At 42.3% G+C, this 23,356-nt stretch overlaps 1 protein-coding gene across 4 annotated transcripts in view; it reads left to right on the forward strand.

Moving 5' to 3' along the window:
- IPCEF1 (interaction protein for cytohesin exchange factors 1) overlaps positions 1 to 23,356 on the forward strand; it is a 216,134-nt gene that overhangs the window by 17,103 nt on the left and 175,675 nt on the right. The window contains exon 1 of one of the 4 annotated variants that reach the window (XM_066596104.1): positions 2,676 to 2,712. The exons of the other annotated variants lie outside the window; for them this stretch is intronic. The gene's annotated coding sequence lies outside the window, so the exon portion shown is untranslated. Of the gene's footprint in view, positions 1 to 2,675; positions 2,713 to 23,356 lie in introns of those variants that run through there. 4 annotated transcript variants of the gene reach the window in all.

The raw sequence follows: 23,356 nt of genomic DNA on the forward strand, positions 1-23,356 counted from the left end.
GATAACGGTGATCATATGACTGGAAACCGCATACAGCGGTCCCCAGTCATATCTCCCTGCACTCGGCTATCTGTGACAGCCGGGTGCAGGGAGATTTTGAATTTGCCGGGCTCGCCGGGCTTCCGTGCATGCGCGCCACATCAGCACATCGCAGAAGCCAGCGGGGGGTCCGGAGACCGGCCAGAGGACATGTAGGAAGCGGGGTGAGTATTTTCACCTCCCCTCATGGATCCGATCCATGAGGGGCGGTGAAACTTTTCTTTTTTTTTTACACTTTTCTTTACTTTTCCGTGATCGCCGTTATCCATTGTATAACAGCGATCACGGTACCGGGGACCGCTCACCGCGGTCCCCGCTGACATCTCCTGCCTCCCAGCTACCTACAGGAGCTGGGAGCCAGGAGATTTTAAAATTCCCGGGCCGCCAGGCCTTCTGCGCATGCGGCTGACATAATGCCGCCTGGCGCGCATGCGCAGAATGCCGGCTTCAGGGCCCGGAGCATCAGGACAGCGGGGACCAGCGTGGCAGACCTCGGTGACTAATTTCAGCTGCTCCGATGGATCCGATCCATCAGGGCAGCTGAATATGTCAATTTTTATTTGCACTTTTGTTTACTTTTTTGCGATCGGCGCTATCCATTGGATTGGATCCACGTGTCCAGCTTTGACACCCAGTAGTTGTACGGAGCAGAGGCGTCACGGAGGACGGTGGTACGATTGGCTACGTACTCCCTCACCATCTTCTTACAGTGCTCCCTCCGACTCAGCCTGGACTGGGGAGGTGTGACACAGTCTTGCTGGGGAGGCATAAAGCTGACAAAGGTCTTGGAGAGTGTTCCCCTGCCTGCGCTGAACATGCTGCCTGATCTCCGTGCCTCCCCTTCTACTTGGCCCTCAGAACTGCGCCTTCTGCCACTAGCGCTGCCAGATGGGAAGTTTACCATCAGTTTATCCACCAGGGCCCTGTGGTATAGCTTCACTCTCAAACCCCTTTCCTCTTTGGGAATGAGAGTGAAAAGGTTCTCCTTATACCGTGGGTCAAGCAGTGTGTACACCCAGTAATCCGTAGTGGCCAGAATGCATCTAACGCGAGGGTCACGAGAAAGGCATGCTAACATAAAGTCAGCCATGTGTGCCAGGGTACCTGTATGCAACATATGGCTGTCCTCACTAGGAAGGCCTTGCTGTGCACTATGCAGTTTGGATGGACGTGAAGTCCCACAGGCCACGCAGGCAAATGCACTGGGTCACCGGAAACCATAAAAAGGATTTCTTTTTAAATTTCCTTTTTTTTCTATGCAATGCAGGCTGAGACTATGCAGTGTGTATTGCACTTTCAATCTATGGGTGTCAGACACTCCGTGCACTTCTGAGGCAGCTGGTGTGTAACACAGAGCGGTGTAAAAAATTTGTGGTTTCTTGGCGTACACTTGGAGGCAGACAGCGCTGACGTTACGCTAACTGCGGACAGAAAAATATTTAAATGAAGGCTGCATGCAGGCTCTGCTGTGCAATACTGAGGTACTGCAACTCCCAGCAACCACGGAGTTAAATGCACACGGTCACAGGTAGCCCTAAGAAGGACCATTGGGGTTCTTGTAGACAGGATTCTACACTACCACTGTCCCTACCTGACCAATACTGCCCCTATACTCAAGTACAGCCTGCAGCCTGAGAACGCTATAGCCTGCACAACCGAGATACATTTAAAAAAAAAGTGCAAAACTGCTCACAGCAGCCACAACAGTAATACACTAGGTGAGCTGTGGCTCTAAGAAGGACTGTTGTGGTTCTTGAAGACGCTAACACTCTCCCTATAGCAGCAGCAGCACTTTCCCTGATCTCTCTTAGCGTGTGTCTGTGGCGAGCCACGGGCGGGCTCACTTTAAATACTCGGCGGTCACTTGATCTCGCCAGCCACTCACTGCAGGGGGTGGGATAGGGCTGGAACGTCACAGGAGGAAGTTGTAATGCCTTCCCTGTGTTTCTATTGGCCAGAAAATGGCGCAAATTTCTCAGGGAAGGAAATGGAATTGACTCGAACACCGCGTGGGGCTCGTCTCGAGTACCCTAATACTTGAACGAGCATCAAGCTCGGACGAGTACGCTCGCTCATCTCTAATACCTATATTTTTTATTAATTAAAACTAGATACAGCTACATATTCTTTTCACCAACCTGCTTTTATATTCTTCTTGTGTAGTCCTACAGGACAGACTTCAGGTTAATAGGTCCCAGGGACCTCGCTCTGAGCTCTTAGGGGGACATACCGTTGGAGGTACCTTTCAGGAGAAAAATCCTGTTTTCCCCTGCTTATTGGGTTAAATCAACATCGGCCTAGCAACAGTGCCTTTTGCAGCTAATTTTTGGATTAGGCAGACTCTTCATATGGGAGAATATATTCTACTAGAGAAAAATGGCCAGGTGACTCAAGAGAGAGAGAGAGAGAGCCAAGGGAATTGATGGAGTGGGAGGAGTCAGCAGAAGCCTGGGAAAGGGAGCTAGTGGAGGAAGGGAAGTAAAGACAGTGGAGAGAGAACTGTGAGGAGAGGAGTTGTGTGAGCAGAGGAGCCAGCGCCGGGAAGCACAGAGGCTGGTGGCTAGGAGCGGACAGAGCCCTGGGTGGGAAAAGAGTCTTCTGTAACTCTGTCAGGAGGCGTGAGAGCCAGGGCAGAATGCAGAGTGAGCCGGAGGGAAAGCAGACGCCACAACTGTGAGTTGGAGACATCCTTATCCTGCCAGGAGTTAGTTACCGCTCAGAAAGGCCTCTATTTTCTCCCCTCAGCTCCCCCAGAGCGTTCCGAACTGTAAGTTAACCCCCTCCCTTACAGTGCTAGTTTCAATTAGTAAAAGCACTCCAAAGTTTCAGCAAGAACCACATTTAGTTTAGCGACCCAAATCTCATCTGCAGTTGGGGTTGAGGAATTAATGGTTATCGTTCTATGTGCTAGAGAAAAATGTGATTTTCTTAGTTCACTGTAAATACAATTTGTGCATTGTATTCCTTTACCAAGTCTCAGAAAACTGTGTGCCTTCAGTTTTACCCGATTACCATATGACTTCTCTCCTTATCTCGCTAAGGGAATGGATTACAAAAAGGAACTGGCATCATGAAAAAAAAACAACTCCAATTTCATTGACCAAAAACCCTTTGCAATCCCGCCTGCAGCGCAATCTATCCTTGTAGCCAACACCGTCACCAGGCCAGAGATAGCTCACCCACTCGAGCTAGTTCTGCCAACTCCTGCTCACTGCACTTGTACATTTTTTCTAATTAATATATATGATTATGGTGGGCAACAATTTTTTTTCCTAAGATGCAACTTTGATCTATGCACAGCAGTTCTGAGATTTGCTTTACACCATCTACATGGACATAGGAGACTTTAAGACTACACAATGACTTCTGTAAGGGAGTTTGGTGAGCATGCTCTGTGACCAGTGCAGAGGTCATTGTGCAGAGACAGGAGATTAGATAGACTGTGACGATTGCCACAAGTGCAATGGTGTGACACATGTCACAGAATATGATATAGATGTCCAATAGGCCCAGGCTTGATGCCAGAGAGTTACAATTGTGGTTTTCCGCTAAGTATTCAAGTCTTGCAATTATTAGTGTCCCAACAAATAATCATTGCTTTGCTGCTCTTCTAGCATGCCTGCTTAGTCCCTCAAAAGTCACTTTTAGTGTGCACTCTATTCATCTATTAATGAGGCCGGCCTCACTTACAACCCAAAATGAATGTATCCTGAAATTTTTCTCTTGCTTTCAGTCTGGTTGTGTAGCACCTCTGGCAGACATGCAGTATCTGCTCCTGGGATCTCTCAATGGTTTCCCTCAGATTCCAAGGTCTACTTCTCCAGCAGTCCTCGGTCCTCTCTGTAGCAGCCCCTTCCTTTATTTGAAATCACAATCTAGTGCCTACAGATTGTTGTACCCAACTCCCAGGGTCCCAGCACTCTCTCACTGCAGCCCTGCAGCACCTCACTAGTCTGTACAGGCCTCTGCTCTCTTTCTTCACTGGTTACTGCTGCCCTCCTGCTAGTTCTTGTGCTTCTATACTTCTCTGCAGTCTCAAAGCTACTGCCCTTTTTATGGACCTCTCTCAAGGGGACAGAGATAGGATCTCTATTGCTCCCCATGGAGGGGGATTGTTCCTTCAGCAGTGACCTATTTGCGTGGACTTGGTCTACTATAAATGAAATCAGGTCACTGAGCATTGCTTCCCACTACATTACCTATCATGAATGGTGGATCCTGTGTTCAGGGTCATATTTAAAACGAGCTGATATACCCAGCTTCACTCAAGTTAATTTGGTACAGGTGTTTACCTGTTGCTCACATGGAAAATTTTTATGAAGTCATGGCTACTTCAGGGGCACTGAGGAATAAATTATGTATACACATAGAGGAGCATCAGATTCTCCTCAGACTGCATGCACTGATGTTCCTTTGCAGCATGTGCCACCCCTCCCATTCTCCTCACTTTTTACTCTTAAAGGTAACACCCCTTTTATTGAAATTTAATCCCAGACTGGGGATTGCAGCCCTTTCTTAGCCTTAAAGACATGCTCCATCCCTGCAGTCCATGGCAGTTTCCTTATGTATTTTAAAGCCTTTCAGTATATCCACATAGAGGTCAGTTAGATTGTTCTCAGTATATACACATGGAGGTGAAGTAGATTCTCCTCAGTATATGCACACAGAGGTCAGTTAGATTCTTTTGCCAAATTTTACGCTTGTACAACACAGGGAAGTTACATTACATAGGGGTGCACTTACTTTTGTACTTGGCATTGAATAATCAAGTAGTGACCCCTTTACTTATTCTATTTAGGACCTAAAGAATGCTCGTGCCAAATTTCATGCTTGTACTACACACCGGGAAGACACATTACATAGGGGTGCACTTACTTTTGCAATTAGCATTGAATAATCGAGTTGTGACTCCTTTACTTCTCCTATTTATGACCTAAAGAATGCTTATTCCAAATGTCATGCTTGTACAACACCGGGAAGTTACATAACATAGGGGTGCACTTACTTTTGCAAGTAGCATTGAATAATTGAATTGTGAGCCCCTTACGTTTCCTATTTAGGACCTAAAAATGCTCATGCCAAATTTCCCTCTTGTGCGAAACTGGGAAGTTACATTACATAGGGATTCACTTACTTTTGCAATTAGAATTGAATAATCAAGTTGTGACCCCTTTACTGTTACTATTTAGGACCTAAAAAATGCTCATGCCAAATTTGAAGCTTGTATGACACCGGGAAGTTACATTACATAGAGGTGCACTTACATTTGCAATAAGCATTGAATAATCGAGTTGTGACCCATTTACTTTTCTTATATAGGACCTAAAGAATGGTCATGCCAAATTTCATGTTTGTATGACATCGGGAAGTTAGAGAATTAGATTAGGTAGATTACACAGGGGTGCCAATACTTTTGCAATTAGCATTGAATAATCAAGTTGTGACCCCTTTACTTTTCTTATTTAGGACCTAAAGAATGGTCGTGCCAAATTTCACGCTTATATGACATTGGGAAGTTACATTACAAAGGGTTGCACTTACTTCTGCAATTAGTGCTGAATAATTGAGTTCTGACCCACCCCTTACTTTTTCTATTTAAGACCTAAAGAATGCTCACGCCAAATTTCAAGCTTGTACGACAGCTGGAAGTTACAGTACATAGGGGTGCACTTACTTTTGCAATTAGCATTAAAAAATCAAGTTGTGACTGCTTTACTCTTCCTGTTTAGAACCTAAAGAATGATCGTTCCAAATTTCATGTTTGTAGAACACCGGGAAGTTAGAGAATTAGATAAAATCATATGTCGTGATAAGCCGCCTCTTCCATCTTCTCGACCCACAGACTGAAAGTGTCTGTGTACCAACAGGCTCCCAGAACGCAGAAGGAAGACAGCACCATGAAAACAGACTCCACTCATGTACTTTGCAAACACATATATATGACAAGGTCACATGACATACAAAAGATACATTTCCAGACATAACCCAGACATTAACCCATTCAGTGCTGCAGATATGCAATAGACATCATATACACTCACATGGAAGACACTGACAACACATAAGCACAAGACAAACATAGATCATTCAGAAATATCTAGAAACCTATGCACATCAACTTCTGTACACCACAGTATTACTGTCATAACTGCATTATTACTGTCTCGGCAGCACTAAAGAGGCTATTACTACCTTGTAGTGGTTAAAGCAATGGGCATTATGACTATGTGGGGGGAGGAAGGAGCATTATTGTTACAGATCGCAGCTGCAACCACTGGTTTACCTTTATCGCCGGTCACAGCACATGTCCTTTTCAAAAGATACTCTGCTCTGGTTTTTGCCCAGTTGCTGCCAATGGTCCAGCAGGTGCACATGCACAGGGCATTCACTTAAAGGGCCAGTGAGCACTTTACAAAATGTTCCCCTGCCAATCACATGCCATCCATGGCTATATCAGGCATAATCTTCTTATGGAAGGTGCTTGAGTTTGTTGTCTTTTGGTCTTGCTTAAGATGCAACTTCAAGTTTGTCCGGATTCTCTGGTTCTTCACTTTGGCTATTCCTGACCATATTCTCATCTCCGCCTCTGACCATGGTTCATTATACTGTGCTTAACCCATTCTGTAAAATGAAAAAAGTTTGGTACCATGTTAGCCAGTAGAGCAAAATGTGATTGTTCTCAGCAAGAGAAACTAAGTAATCTCGCAGATATGATACCTTTTAATGACTAACACAAATAAATGATGTTATAGCGAGCTTTCAAACTTACTTCGAGTTCTTTCTCAGGCATATGGAATAGATCTCAAGAAACATGCATTTATATACATACATATGAACAGGCACAGGCATGGTGTGATTAATTTGCATGTAAAACAAATACCAGAACAGGATCAGTTGAGAAGTAAATATTTAATTAGTCCACTGATAAGGATGTGAAAGTTTTATGGTCTCTGAACTGATGTTTAGGGGGTCACCAGGCCAGCGTGTTATCTGTACTATAAAACTTTTGTTCATTTTACAAACTGAAAATCCACACTACACAAAAAGCAAGAACTTTTATTTATTCATATTCAGCCAAAGCGGCAGATAGGAAACATGCTGTCCTCTATTGGTCATCTGATGCTGATGACAACACAACACATGCCCAATTTTCACTTGCGCAGCTGTCCAAACATTGTTCGGTAATCATTCTAGCTTCCTACATCATGTATTTTAGTGAGCCATTAAAAGGTATCATATCTACAAGATTACTTGGTTTCTCTTGCTGAGGAAAATCATATTTTGCTCTACTGGCTAACACGGTACCAACCTTTTTTCATTTTACCTAATGGAGGACACCAGAATGTACCTTAAGGCCCATTTACACCAGCCAATGATCGCTAAAAAAATCGCTAAAAGGCGATCGTTTTAGCGATAATCGTTGCGTCTAAATGTGCGCCCATCATGCACTTTTTGTCCACTGCTAGCTGATCGTTAAATTCAATCCAACCTAAAAATCGTCCTTCAGCCTTATCATCAGTTCTCCACAGGGAGTGCTGGTTGCATTGTTTCCCACTGGAGAAAAAGGATCTGAATGCAGAGAATAGCCTGAGGGCCATTAACTGCATTCAGCTAAAGCTTCATTTGCACACTTAATTGCTCTTACGTAGCTGAGTAGCTACTTAAAAGTTTATGCAAAATGATCGCTCAGAGCTGTCACTCAAACGGTCAATTGAGCAATCTTTGAGCGATCATCGGCTGGTGTAAATGGGCCTTTACACAGAGGGAACTAAAACATTTTCTGGACAATGAAGGAACATTTAATTCCCAAAGTACTTTGCCTGAGGAATCCCATTCTGCACACCTATAATACCCTTTATGCACAACATCTATGCCACATGACTTTTGAGAGACTGTGGAACCACCTTATCCATATCTTCTACAGCACCAAGAAAAAGGCCTTTACGGAGATACAAACTTTAAGGAACACACTTACAGAGGACTTGAAACTGGAAATGCAATGCTATTATACAACGCTATGGTTGTGTCTAATAAAGAAGAAAGAAAAAAACTCCAAACACTTTGACTCAAAGCTGGCCTGTACCCAAACACTGATCAGGAACACCCCAAGTCCGTCAGGATAGAACAGAACCTCCAACAGGACACAGACATAGGCCGCCTGCACACGGCCGGGTTAAATCCCACTGCGAGACTTCCGAACGGCCGATCGCGGCTATTGCCCGCGGGTGTCAGCTGTAGTAAACAGCTGACGCCCGCGCTGTATGCAGAGAGGTCACCCCTCGACCTCTCTGCATACATACCCCGAGGCTCTAGGACGTAAATGTACCTCCTGGAGCAGGAAGAGGTTAAACAGCAGAGGTATTTCTCGAGAGTCTGGTTGGTCCTTTCAGTCTGGCCATTGGACTGGGGATGGAAGACGGAAGACGGAAGACAAATTGATAGTAATTCATAAGGCCTCATTCAGATGAGCATTGGTTTGCATGCGCGTATATGCGCAAAAAAAATGGTGCTGCACGCGTGTGCATTACATTGCATGAACGAAGCTCTATGCCCATTGCTCTACCGCTTCCACTGGTCCACACTGGACCTTAGGCTTTTAGCCCTTCCAGCTCACCTGAGCTGTAACTTCCCCCTTCCTTTTGGCAGGAGCTGGCTTTTATCTAGTTCCTGCTCCGCCTCTTGGTGTTAACCCTAGCACCAGAAGTCCTATCTGCAGCCCACTACAGGCCCTTCTGTGTACTACACTACTACAATATATATATATGTATGCTAGGGAAATCATTGCAGGGGTTGCCAGCATCCCATTGCTTTCAATGGGGTTGCCGGCAGCAGCGGCAGCCCCATTGAAAGCAATGGGAGAACATCGGATCCTCTGCCACAGCTGTGGCAGGGCAGTCTTTACTCCCTGCGGAAGTCCCCTTGTCACTGAACACTGTGACATGTGACAGTGCCGTCACAGTGTTCAGTGATGAGGGGACTCCTCACGGGAAATATTAATGCGCAGCACGGATCTTCCCAGTGTGCGGATGTCTTTTTCAGGTGCGCGAGTTTGCATGCCTGCAAAAGACGGACATGTGAACAAAGCATTGGGAACCAATGGTTCTAATATTAGCCCTGCTTTGGATGCACATATGCGCGTGGAAAACAATGCTCATGTGAGCGAGGCCTAAAGCAGTAAAGAAGCCTTTACAGAAACTAGATTATCAGGAATGCCATGCAGTCTAAATATCTCCTTGATCATCAATTACACAGTTTGTTCAGCAGTGGAAATTTCCTTGATGGGAATAAAAAGGGCCATTTTTGTGAGTTGGTCCACCACAACAAGGATGGTAGTCATTTCTTTCAAAGAGGGAAGACTCACAAGAAAATACATTGATATTGATCCTCAAGGCCTGGATGGGAATGGAAGTGGTTGAAGAATTCCTAATGGAAGATATCAGGGTGTCTTGTTTTGCGTACATGTTACACAAGAGGCAACATATTTTTTCACATCGTTCTTACAATTAGGCCACCAAAAAGAATGAAACAGAAGTTTAAGACTTTTCCTGACTTCAAGATGGCCTGCAAGTTTAGAATCATGGACCAGTTTAAAAACGTCAAGTTGAGCAGGGTTGGGAACACATAGTCTGTTTTAATGCACCCAACACCTCTTCTTAAAAGAGAGGTCCACTTCCTTAGAAGGATAATTGAGAAAGGGATCATCTTGGTACCCATCTTTGAACTTTCTTAAGACGAATTCTTTTGAGTCAAAAATTCCCAGGAAATTTTCGGGGGACAAAATTGTATGGTCTGTATTAGACCCCTACTCTGGTTCAGCAAGGATCATGGACCAGGAAATAGTCTTGCCATCTCTTGAACCAGGCGGATAAGAAATGGTGAAATTAAATCTGGAGAAAAACAAGGACCAACATGGTTATCTTGCCAACAGTCTTTTAGCTGCATGGATGAATTCTACATTTTTGTGGTCAGTAAGGATGATTTGGCACCTTCCAAAAGATGTCTCCATTCAGAGACGGCAACTTTAATGGCTAACAGTTCTTTATTTCCAATGTCATAGTTTGTTTCTGCAGGTGACATGATATGAGACAGAAATGCACAGGGATGCAGTTGCATTTTGTCTCCGATTTGTTGAGACAAGAGAGTTCCCACAGCAGAATTTGAGGCATCTACTTCCACAACAAAAGGTAGTTCCAGATTTGGATGGACCAGTATTGGTGCAGAAGTGAACAGAATTTTTAGTTTTTCAAACGTGCCCTGTGCCTCTGAAGACTATGAAAATATTTTGGCTTTTTCTGTCAGCGAAGTGATTGATAAAATGATTTTTAGAAATGTCTTTTATGAATCTTCAGTAGAAATTCGCAAATCCTATAAAGCATTGCACGTCTTTTAGATTTCTCATCATTGGCCAATCAACTACTGCTTTAATTTAGCTAGGGTCCATACTCAGACCAGCTGAGGAGATTAAAAATCCAAGGAATTGGATCCTGGTTTGTTCAAATTCACATTTTTCCAGTTTAATATAAATATGATTGCTTTGAAGACGTTCCAAGCTAGACAGATATGCCTGCGATGTTCCTCCAAGCTGTCAGAAAATATAAGAATGTCATCGAAATAGGCAACAACAAATTGATCCAAAAAATTTCAAAACATCATTAATAAAATGCTGAAAGATAGCAGGGCCATTGCAAAGGCCAAAAGACATAACATAACCAGGTATTCGAAATGTCCATATATAGTTCTAAAAGCGGTCTTCCATTCATCCCCTGGATGAATCTGTATGAGGTTATAAGTCCCTCTCAGATCAAGTTTGGTAAAAATCTTGGCAGAACGGAGTCTTTCCAGCAATCCTGGGATTAAGAGGAGAGGATAGCAAATTTTGACAGTAACTTTATTTAGTTCCCTATAATCAATGCATGGCTGCAAGGTTGAGTCTTTCTTTTCTACTAAGAACAAAGGTGCCCGATCTGGGGGATGAAGATCATCGAATGCAACCTTTTTTAAAATTTTCATGCAGGTATTCTTTGAATACCTTAATTCTGCTTCGGAAAGATTATAAATTTGCCTGAAAGGAATGGTTGTTCCAGGGAGCAATTCTATTGGACAATCATATGGCTAATGACAGGGTGGTTATTTGCATTTTTTCGTGCTGCAGACGTCATTGAATTGCTGGTATTGAGGTGGCAACTTATCAGAATTCTGCTGACAATCCTCAGTGCTTTGGGTATGTTCACGGGCAGGTAGTGACACTCAGAGGTAAATGTAATGGTCCTTATGTCCCAGTTGATGGTAGGATTGTGGGTAGAAAACCAAGGGATCCCTAGAATAACTGGAAACTTAGGAGAAGAGATAAGATGGAAACTAATTGTTACATGGTGATTAGGTTCAATAATGATTTCAAGTTTGATTGTGTCATGAATTACAGGCCCCGAAGACAATGGTGATCTATCTATGGTTTCCATATCAATCGGCATGGTTTTGGTCCTACTTGAGATGATGTTATTGAGAACATATTTACAGTCCATGAAGTTTCCTCCAGCTCCAAAATCTACAATAGTGGAACATTGTAATTTTTGTTCCCCAATCAGGACCTGTATGAGAATGACAAAGGGAAAAGATGGGGGACATATCTCATCTTATCTTAAGTTATCAATGGGATAGCCTGTGACACCAAACCCTGTTTGGGAATGTCAGATTTGCATATGGTCTTAGCACTGGTAAAGGCAATAGTCTTTTGGAACTTGTTGGGGCAGTTAATAACATAATGTCCCAAGCCCCTAATATCAAGACAGATTCTCCGTACGGGGCCTTTCTCTGCCAGGAAAGAGGTTTGCGGATGACATCAATTTTTGCATTGGTTTAGGTATGGCTTCAGTCCTTTCTGGGTGTTAAATGCTGGTTGACTGCAGCTTCTCCTTTTAACGACGGGGGCTCTCTTATCAATTCGAATACATAACCGAATAAAGTCCTCCAAATGATTAGGAGTCTTGACTCTGGCAAGCTCATCTTTTACTGGTTGAGATAATCCTTGTTGGAATTGACTCTTCTGGACGGCTAGGTTCCGCACGGTATCAGTCACTTATCAACTGCTGTATATTCGGCAACAGAGTGTTGCCCTTGTTGTAGGTTATGTAAACTACCCTCTGCTGTGGCACAGTGATTGGGTCATTAAAGACCTGATCCATAGTGGTAGTGAAGGCATTGAGATTGTCGAGGAGGTTACTGTTAATTTACACATATGGCAAGGCCCATGCAGGCACCTAATCTGTGAGAAGGTGGATGACAAATTTTACCTGCTTTCTGTCATTGGTAAATGGAGTTGGTTGCATCTGGAAGTATATACGGCACTGGTTAAGGAACCATTGGTACTGGCAATGATCTCCACTGAATATGAACGAATAGTGCACGAAAAGTGCACGTTGGCAGGGGTTTAGACACAGCGATTATCCCTCAAAAGATGGCTTGAGCGATAACGTTGTGTCTAAATGGGCCTCCAGAAATGCCTTTAACCTTATCAATTGGAACAATGTCCTCAGAAAGAAGAGTACAGACAATAAATGGGAAATTTTTAAAATCATCTTAAATACTCACTGTGTGAGGTTCACGTCTTACAGGAATGAAAGGGTTACTATGGCAATAGGAAAAAACTGATGTGGCTCAATAAGGATTCAAAGAAGGCAATAAACAGCAACATAAAAGCATTTAAACTACTAAAACAAGAAGGTAGTGAAGAAGTACTAAAAAGCTGTAATGAAAAAACTAAATTATGTAAAAAGTAAAGGTGGAGACAAAGAGACTCCTTGCCAAGGAGAATAAAACCAACCCTAAAATGTTCTTCAATTTTACAAATAGGAAAAAGATTAAAACTGAAAGTGTTGGCACTTTTAAAAAAATAGTGAGGCATGAATTGTAGATGTTGAGGAGAAAGCAAATCTAATAAATATTTTTACACCAGTGTATCCACAGAGGAAAAAAAATATCAGGTGAAATACAGAGTGATAAAGTAAACTCTCCATTAAATGTCATCAGTCAAAACCAGAAGATGTTTGCAGCCACCTTAAAGGGGTTGTCTCGCGAAAGCAAGTGGGGTTATACACTTCTGTATGGCCATATTAATGCACTTTGTAATATACATCGTGCATTAAATATGAGCTATACAGAAGTTATTCACTTACCTGCTCCGTTGCTAGCGTCCTCGTCTCCATGGCTCCGTCTAATTTCGCTGTCTGCTTGCTTTTTTAGACGCGCTTGCGCAGAAGGGTCTTCTTCTTCTGGTTCGTCCGGGCACGAGCAGCGTTTTGGCTCCGCCCCTTCTACGCGTCATCGTGTAGCTCCGCCCCCGTCACGTGTGCCGATTCCAGCCAATCAGGAGGCTGGAATCGGCAATGGAACGCACAGAGCCCATGGTGCACCATGGGAGAAGACCCGCGGTGCACCATGGGAGAAAACCGCAGTGCATCCTTGGGAAAAGAACCGGCGGCCATCTTTGGGAAATGTTTTATAAGTTGATGAAACACAAGAACTGTGAGTAGAAACCTGCTTTAAAAGCCATTTACACTGGTGCATAGTAATGTATGCTTAAGAAGGGGGACTGGGCAAAAAAAAAAAATCACTATTGCCTCGAGACAACCCCTTTAAGAAGATTAAAAGAGACAAATTACAGGGTCCTAATGGCATACACCCCTCAGTTCTCATGGAATTAAGTAATGTTATAGATAAACCATTGTTTCTTATATTTAGGATAGTGACGGGTCTGTTCCACTGGAATTGCGCATAGGAAATGTGATGCCAATATTCAAAAAGTGAACCTGGAAACTATAATCTGGGAAATCTAACTTCTATTTTGGGTAAAATGTTTGAAAGATTTCTAAGAGATGCTATCCTGGAGCTATTCTGTAGTAACTACATATCACGATTAGTTTTATGAGGGCTTGCTCCTGGCAAACCAATCTGATCAGTTTCCACGAGGAAGTAAAATAAATTCTGGATGTCATATATCTTGATTTTTCCAAAGCATTTGATACTTTCCCCCATAAAAGCTTGTTATATAAAACAAGACTGCTTTGATTGGGGTAAAATAAATTGGGGTAAATAAATTGGGGTAAAATAAAGTAAGTGGGTAAATATCTGGCTCAGCAGTAGAAAACAGAGAATAGTTGTTAATAGTACATATTCTGATTTGGTTACCATTATTTTTTTCCTAAAAAGAAAATAATTGGCTTCTACCTCATTGGTTTTTTTTTACTTCCTCTGAATCAACACTGCAGGATAATAGGCTGAACTGGAATGACATGTGACTTTTTTTCAGCCTTACTTACTATGTTACTAATAAAATGCAAGTTTCCAAATTACTTTCCAGATACGTAAGACAAACATATTGCTGTAATCAACATGCCTGTCACTTCATTATGCTGCCCTCAGATGGGGCAACAAATTAGGTGATAATAGATTCTCTTTTATATTCTTCCAGAATATAATCTGCTTGGGATACCTCCAAACCATGTGAATCCTGTCCACATCTCTATTATTACATCTTGGATACTTCCTCACTCTGCCTGATAACATGCTCCCTGTCCAACAGACTGCAATCCCTGCTAGCCGTAACCAACCGGCACCTGCAGTCATCCCGATTCCGCCACTATACGGCCTGACCATTGTCTGTGTGTATAGCATCCCTCACTCTCCACCTCGCCATACCATGCACGTCTCCAGCCCCTTTACCTTCTGTATCAACCGTATTATTTGTAGTGTGTAAGCTCGTTGGAGCAGGACCCTCACCCCTACTGTTTCCATCAATTGATTACTTCATGTAACCATTGTCTTGTGTTATTTCCCCTGTATTGTAAGCTCTGTGGAATATGTTAGCGCTATATAAATAAAGATTATTATTATCATTAAACCCAAAATACCTTAAAAGAGTTTTCCAACCGTTATTAAAAACTGCCAGGGGATAGATGGAATAAATGTAAGAGGTTAAATGCCCATGTGTACATCTCAAAATATTACTGCTGCACATTATTTATGTTTGTTGCTGTAGACTGACAGTCTGTAATACTGGTGTTGGTCTACAATTTTGGTGTGGTTAGTACCATTATGTATCTGTGTGATAAGGCCTCATGCCCACGGCCAGATCGGATGCGACCCATTCCCCCGGCATTGACCTCATACTTACCCGTCTGGCATCTTCTCCCTCCACTCTGCGATGTGCCAGCTGGCACACAGTTGCGCATGCGCAGTGCGCAGCCGGCGTGTCAGAGGTGACGTTTCTGTGTGAGCCTCTGCGAGGCCCACACAAAAATAGGATATGCCACAATTTAAATACCGTGCGCGTTTTCATGCGATCAAATCGCAGCTGTCGGCATAGAATTGCATAAACTAATGAAATCCTATGACAGAGTGCCACAGCGGAAATTCTGCGGGAAATCCAGTTGCGGAACGTCCGTCCGTGGGCATTGAGCCTTAGGGTGTCTCGGGTATTTAGTACTTATTTTTTTATAATCGAAATGCTATTTACACTTCTTCCTAATATAACTGAATATAATAAAAACACTAGTTGCCTTCAATTAAACTGTTAAAAATTCGAGCATTTTTCTGTAATTCTATCTGGTTACCATTAGAGCTATCACAGGGGTTTCATCCAGCTGTCACATATCAAATTTTGTAGCTTTTAAGTGATGTACCCACATAACTCAATTGCTTGTCAAGCAAGGTGGGCTGATAGCTGTTAACTGCTAACTGTGGGCTGAGAAGATACTGTATTATACCAGTGTGCGTGTATGCTAAAAATCATTGATTTAGAAAAGTTTTGCAGACAACTTTGAGCTCAATAGCAAAACTCTGTGGAAACATTTGTTCCACAAGCTCATGGATATTTAACTGCAAAGTATTTTTTACCTTGCGTTAGGTACTGTTTGCTAATACATTATTGTAATCTTAAGATAATTAAGTCATTTTCCAATACATTAAATACAATTTAAGTTTCTTATCAATTCAAATAAATTTAATTTCCAATTTTGCATAATTGGCAATCATGTAACAAGACAGTAAAATCTTTGAAATGACGTTGCATTGCATCTACTTATTCTAATTAGCAGCAACATTTAGTTCTATTCACATTGTGACAGTAGGATCTTGCCACGTATTTTAAGGCTTTTCGCTTTACTATTTTTACAGATGACAAGTTAATGTTTAAGATTATAGGATGGAGTAGGAGGACAGTAAAAGATTTCATAAAAGAATTAAAATTAATGACAAACGTGCTCATTTTAATTTATCAATGTGTCTTTGTCTATGGAATTAGGGATGTGTTTACTTATTTATGGTATTGACAGATTTAAATCAAAATCATAAAAATAGGGAATGTCATAGAGAAGTTTTATAAATAGTTGTGGGGAAAAGATCAAACACTCATTAAAATCATTGAAGGCTTTTATTTGAAGTATTTGTTTTATAGCATCATTCTTTGATTAATCTCATTTGCAAATTTTAGCAAAATCATCACTATCTTACTCATTTTGGTTTTTTTTTAAATATATGTGGCTTTGTGTATGTCTTAAGGGGACTATGTCACCAAAATGTTTTTTGATTAATTAAAACCAGATAGAGAAACATTTTTCTAATTATTTTAGAATTGTTTTATTCTGTTGTCTGGATATGATCATCTTGCCTGAGCTACATTAAACAGCATTTAGAGCATTGAGGCCTCTTTCACATGAGCGTTGCGATCTTCGCTCGACTGCATTGCAAACAAAAATCTCATGAATGAGAAAAAGGCGCGACCAAGTTGCGGCAAAATCTCACGTTTTCTGGCTCATCCACATGGTCGAGTATGACTTAAATATGCCGCAGTCCAGAATTCCTTCCATTGTACTTCAACTGGCTCAATAGAGCCAGCTGACATAGTTTAGCAGCGCTAGCCACTGCTAAACTGTCTCACCCTCCCTTTTCCACCAGCTCCCATAGGCTTCTATGGGAGCTGCCGGCTGATCATGGCCAAAAGATAGGGCAAGACCTATCTTTTTTGTCCACGTCAAAACATATATAAGTTATACCAGCTGTACATATATAATTGTATACAGGAGGTATCCAGGATATACCAGCATGTTCCATATGATTATATACAGGATGTATATCCCCTTGTATCTCTGTAAATAGTGATATGGAGCATGCTGGTAAAATCTGAGTGTCTCCTGTATATAATTATATATGTACAGCTGCTATAAGTTATACATCTCCCTGTATACAGTGATATAGACCATGCTGGTATAACCTGGATATCTCCTGTATATAATATATGTACAGCTGCTATAAGCTATACATCCTGTATATAGTGATATGGAGCATGCTAGTGTAACCTGGATATCTCCTATATATAATTATATATGTACACCTAGTATAAGCTATGCATCTCCCTGTATATAATGATATAGACCATGCTGCTATAACCTGGGTATCTTCTGTATATAATTATGTGTATACAGGTGGTATAAGTTATACATCTCCTCTATATAGTGATATGGACCATGGGAGTATACCTTGGGTATCTCCTGCATGTATGGTGGATATGTAGTTTTCATTAAAACCTTTTACTGCCAATTTTTTTTTACAAAAAGTGGCTGGTAAAATTTAGGCCACTAAATTTTTTAAAAAGTAATTATCCTATTAGGGAAGATTGTCATGTAAAAGGTTAATTCCCATGTTGAGCACATCCATTTAATTCATTCATGTATGTCTTCCAAATACCCTGGTGCCTTTAACTATGGTTTGTCATATCTCACAACCATCTCACTCCTGCACGTTTTTCCACCCATATCACTTTTTATATATCTATTCTCTTTCATTGGATTACCCTACACTGCTGTCTCTTTATTCATGACATTAATTCGCATTACATGACTTTATTTTGACCTTCTACACAATGTCACTTTAATATTATTTATATTTTCATTTTACCAATTCCTCTTTATTTTATAAAATTTTTTCTATTTCATTTTATTTTTTAATTATTGTTTTATATACACCCAGTCCTGGGGGGCTCCAACTCCTGCATTCTCTTACCACTCCACCAAACCCTTCCACTGAATGACTTGGGTAGGGTGCAGAAGGCTTTCCCATTGCGTTGGTCAGCTATCTGACATATACGCAGAATGAATTGTGTGGGGACACATTGGTTTCCCATAGCTATGTAACTCACGGCACCTAGGGTCACACAAGGTGGAGGCTGGGACCGAGTCTGACCCTGGGCCGCTCACGTGCTTCCCACACAGAGGATTGCGGGTCCTACCTCGGTCACGGTTTCTCGGGCTTATTATGCTTCCTTCCCCTCCTGCTTGGGGTCTGGGGATCAGCACTGGTTGACATGTATTTGCTCTCATGTTACCACAGTTATCTGAGACACTGGTTTGGATCAATCAAAAGAAGTGTAACTGAATTAATGAGAGGTTCACAGCAGTACTAGCATCCGAGTCTGCTTTATGCCCACGATTGCTGAGGGTGTGGGCAGAGGCTGAGGTTTTGGGGGGATGCAACTGCACCAGGTTTGGCCTGTGGAATTTTTTCGTGGTTCATCCAGTCTTTGGAGCGATGAAAGCAACCGCAGCTGATTTAATGAGACATTCACAGCAGTATTAGCCTCCGAGTCCGCTTTATGCCCATGATTGCTGAGGGTGTGGGCAGAGGCCGAGGTCCTGGAGGAAGGGGCGGGGGGTGGCAACTGTGCCAGGTTTGGCCTGTTGAACTTCTTCGTCGTTCATCCAGTCTTTGGAGTGATGAAAGGAACCGTAACTGACAGCACATTGGTTCAACCAGGTGGAGGCTGGGATCGAGTCTGACCCTGCACCCGCTCACATGCTTCCCACAGAGTATTGTGGGTCCTACCTCGGTCACGGTTTCTCGGGCTTATTATGCCACCTCCTCCTCCTTGGGGTCTGGGGAACAGCGCTGGTCGGCATGTATTATCTCTTGTGTTACAAATTACGACAGTTATCCGAGATACTGGGTTGGAGCGTTCACAGGAAGCGTAACTGATTTAATGAGACCTTCACAGGGTCACTGTATACCTGTGGTGGCTGCTTTGATGACAGCTCCTGCTTCAAACCAATTTTTGGTTTAAGAATGCATTGCTGTATTGTGGAGATGTGTAGAAGTCCCCTTTATGCCCATGTTTTGGCTCCTGACACTTTTGTGATGGAGGTGGCACGGAATTGGAATTATGATCGTACGTCAATTTATCATCAATTCTCATCAGCATTGTGGGCTATCTCCCACAATTTTAAAGAGGGTTGCTGCCAGGCCCTGCCAACCCTCTGCAGTGTGTGTCTCCAGTTCCTCCTCATCCAAGACGCACTTATAAATAGACATGAGGGTGGTGTGGCTATCAAGCGAGCGTGTGGCATGAGGGCAGCTGAATGCTGTGCAGGTAAAATTTTGTGTGCGCTGTGGACGCAGGCTCGTGCGGGGGTTGGACAGCAATTCCAGCTTGTAACACAGGAGAAGACGCAGTGGTGTCACCCACAGGCGGTGATTGGCCTTGGTTGCAGCTAGTGTGGTGCTTAGCTAAGATGTGCCAGCGCGTGTGACCTGCTGCTTATGGTCTGTCCCAAGTAAATTGTTAGGGGGGTGACCACCAGGCTCTTGCCCCTTTATTGCAGGTTGTTGAACTCACTAATAAAAGAGAAGTTGGATTTTATTCTCTATTGTGCTTTGCATAGTTGCCGCGTAACCAAGTATACTTCTTTTAAATCCTGTTATTACTTAAGCCCACTCTATGGAGCATTTATGTGCTTGGCAGCACCTCCATTCTTCCAACATTTCCTTTATCTTTATGGCCCCTAGCATGTAGTGGGCCTTATATATCAAATGGGTCTGCTCCACTCACTCTTTTTTTGCCTCCATGTCCCTAAGAAGTATTTATAATTTTGTTAAAGTACAATTTTTTTCCTTTTAATGGAATTTATTATCTTCAGCTCTGAGGTTGCCCAGTGGGTTCATGTTTCTCTGCTTCCATTGCAAGTATTTATAAAATTGTTTCAGGTACAAAATATATATATATACAGAACACGCTCAGATGCTAATGATAATCTTCAAGCATAGGGAAAAATATATATGTATATGCACTTCTGTGAGTAGGGAGAACAAAAGGCAAGTACCCAAGTAAGTGGATATACATACATCTTATTTTTCCCTATGCTGGAAGATTATCATCACTCCCTGAGCGCACTCTCTATAGTTTTATTTTTGTGTTCACTATATATACACCAAGACCTTTTGGAGACCATGTGTTAAAGAACGATGCCCTCCTGGTAGGATACCGCATTTGGTGTGGGAGTGATACTTTTATATACGGTGATTGTCCAAGTACTGCTGCTATTTGCGGTGCACAAAGAGATACCAGCTGTGTATTTTGGTCCCATTTGTGACTCCGGGAGATTGGCTAGAATGATATACTTTTCTCTATATTCTCAATATTTGAATTCTATTGCTGTTAACGCACTCTTTGGCCTGACCTATCTTTGTGTATGTTGTGGTGGGAGGAAAGATATCTTTTTACTCAGGATATTCCGTTTTTTGTCTCTATCCAGTGGTATGGCCATTTTATTTATGGCACTCTGCTAATTTGGAAAAGCTCTTATGATAGTATACAGGAATTTGTCGACTACATAAATGATAATAATTGCACCTTGTCAATCACTTTTACTGCGGCTGTAAAAAATATCAGTTTTTTTGGATCTCAATTTGAGAGTGGATTATGATTCTTGTATAGTGAATTGCACCATCAACAGAAAATCTGTTGAAAATCAGAGAATAGTAATACTCTACTCCATGCATCAACTGTTGTCCTAAACATGCCACCTGGAATCTTCCAGTGGGTATGTTCACCCATGCCAGGAGGTGCTGTAGTACTACTCAAGCCTATATACATGAATGTTCTGTCATCAGATGGCACTTCCTGGCATGGGATTACTGCCCAAAAATTATTCATAGAGTAGAGAGTATCATTAAAGGGGTTGACCCGCGGCAAAATTGTAAATTTTTTCTCTTCCCAGTCCCCCTCCTAAAGCAAACATCATAATCTACCCATGGAAAGCGATTTTAAAGAGAGTTTCTACTCACCGTTAGATCGTTTCATGAAGTTATAAAAATTCCTCTTCCAAGATGGCCGCCGTCATTTCCCAAGGTGCACCGCTGGTCTTCTCTCATGGTGCACCGTGGATGTTCTTCTCCATTGGCTGATCAGCACCATGTGATGGGAGAGGAGCTACGCGATGACGCTGAGAAGGGGGAGGAGCCAGGACGCAGCTCGTGAGTAAGGACCTTCCAGAAGGGGATTCCTGTCTGCGCAAGCCTGACTGTTCATGCGACCAGAGAAGAAGTTTGATCGTCGCCATGGAGACAGGGACGCCAGCACCGGAGGGGGAAAGTGTATAACTTCTGTATGGCCAATATTTAATGTACGATGTATATTACAAAGTGCATTAATATGGCCATACAGAAGTGCATAACCCCACTTGCTGTCGCGGGACAACCCCTTTAATAACTAGGCAAGGGAAAAAGTACTTTATGGGAAGAAAGAAAAACACAGTAAAGGTAATCACTCAAAGGGCGTAAAATAAATGACCACATATAGTAATAATTACTCTGAAATGGTTTATATTATCAAAATGCCAATTCCAGTGTTATATAAAGATAAAGTCTTGAGGACAATATTGGAAAATAGTTGTGGTTTTATTGCCAGAAAGCCGCAGATCATTGGGAACATTGGGGCAGAATAATAAAACTGTCTAAAAGTAAAACTGTCTTTGTTTCCCAGAGCAACTAATCACAGCTCTGTTTTCATTCCTTATAGTGCTCTTGAAATATGAAAGCTGTTTGTGATTGGTTACTATGTGCAACTGGGAAGAAAAGACAGTAGCTCTTTTAGACAACTTTCATAAATCTGCTGAATTGTCTCCACAAGCTCATTTTAAACTAAATCTGGTGGTAAAACATGGCTAACTACTAATAGGTTCATTCAGATGTTGGAGTTTAAGATGCGGTGCTACTCTACAGGACGTGTTTATGCCATGCATTCTTCTATGAATTGTAGTGTCCATCCTGTGGTTACCTGTTAGTTGTACTGCTTATCGGGTACAGTACGTCGGTTGCACAAGAAACCTTGAGGAAAAGGATAGATGAGCGTTAACCCCTCCACTTGCATCATGTCAAATGTTTTCAGGCATTTCTATTCTGAACACCATGCTTGCGTGGAGTCTATGAAGAGCTTTACTATGGAGTGCGTCAGTCTGAACCTGAAAATAGATCTTTTACATTTTTATTGAAGTAGTAGTTCAGTATGTACTATATATAGTATGTATATGCTATATCAAACAGTTTTTGATTGGTTTTAAAGTATACCTTTTCTAGTTCTTTATGATTATTGAGGGTGGAGCCATAGGTGTAGCTAGGTCTTCTTGCACCAGGGGTAAAGATACAGTTTGCCCCTCCCGACCAATTAATAAATTAATGTAACCTTTAGTTATTTTTTTTCCCACATTGTAAATATCTGAGTGTAATGATGCAACTGAAATATGCAATATGTTACCTGAAAAGGGGTTGTAGTGGACTTGAAGAAATGATACGGGTGATGACACTGTTCCTTACTCCGTAGGATGTCTGATGGGAAAAGTAAGAGTCTACACACGAGTAACTCGACAACTTCAGTTACTGGGAACGGTCAATGACTAGACTTTACTTGCAGGATAAACAAATTCTCACACCAGTGCAGGAATGACAAATAACGGAGGTCAGGGAGGAACAACACAGGATGATACCAGGCCTACAGTCCAAGTTATCTGTATGACTCTGCTCCTGGACACAGACACCGAAGGAGGAGGAGTCACTCCACTGACACTCACTTTTGGACAGGCTTCTGAACACTGCATGGCAGTCTCTTTCTCTCTCTCTCTCTCTCTCTCTCTCTCTCTCTCTCTCTCTCTCTCCTAGGATAGGGGTCCTAAAACTAGCTTATCAGGGTACCTCTCTTCCTCTTCCATTCTTTACCACATGAGGGTTGAAGGTACCCCCATGTGGCCGGTACTCTCCCTCCACACTCAACTGTTGAAGCAATGGAACTTTTTTTCTCCTCTCTTGTGACAACATAACTCGTTACAATTTCCAGACATATTCCAGACATTCATAGACATTAGCCTCTAAATGCTGCAGCTGTGCAATACACATGACAAAAGACAAGACAATTTGCACAGTGCATCCAGATTAAAGGCATGACATGTATGACAGTTATGGAGGGGCCAGATATATAGACTTCAGACCACTACGCAGCCAT

The sequence above is a fragment of the Eleutherodactylus coqui genome, chromosome 3 (assembly GCF_035609145.1).
Source record: "Eleutherodactylus coqui strain aEleCoq1 chromosome 3, aEleCoq1.hap1, whole genome shotgun sequence".
In the NCBI taxonomy this organism is placed as follows: Eukaryota; Metazoa; Chordata; class Amphibia; order Anura; family Eleutherodactylidae; genus Eleutherodactylus; species Eleutherodactylus coqui.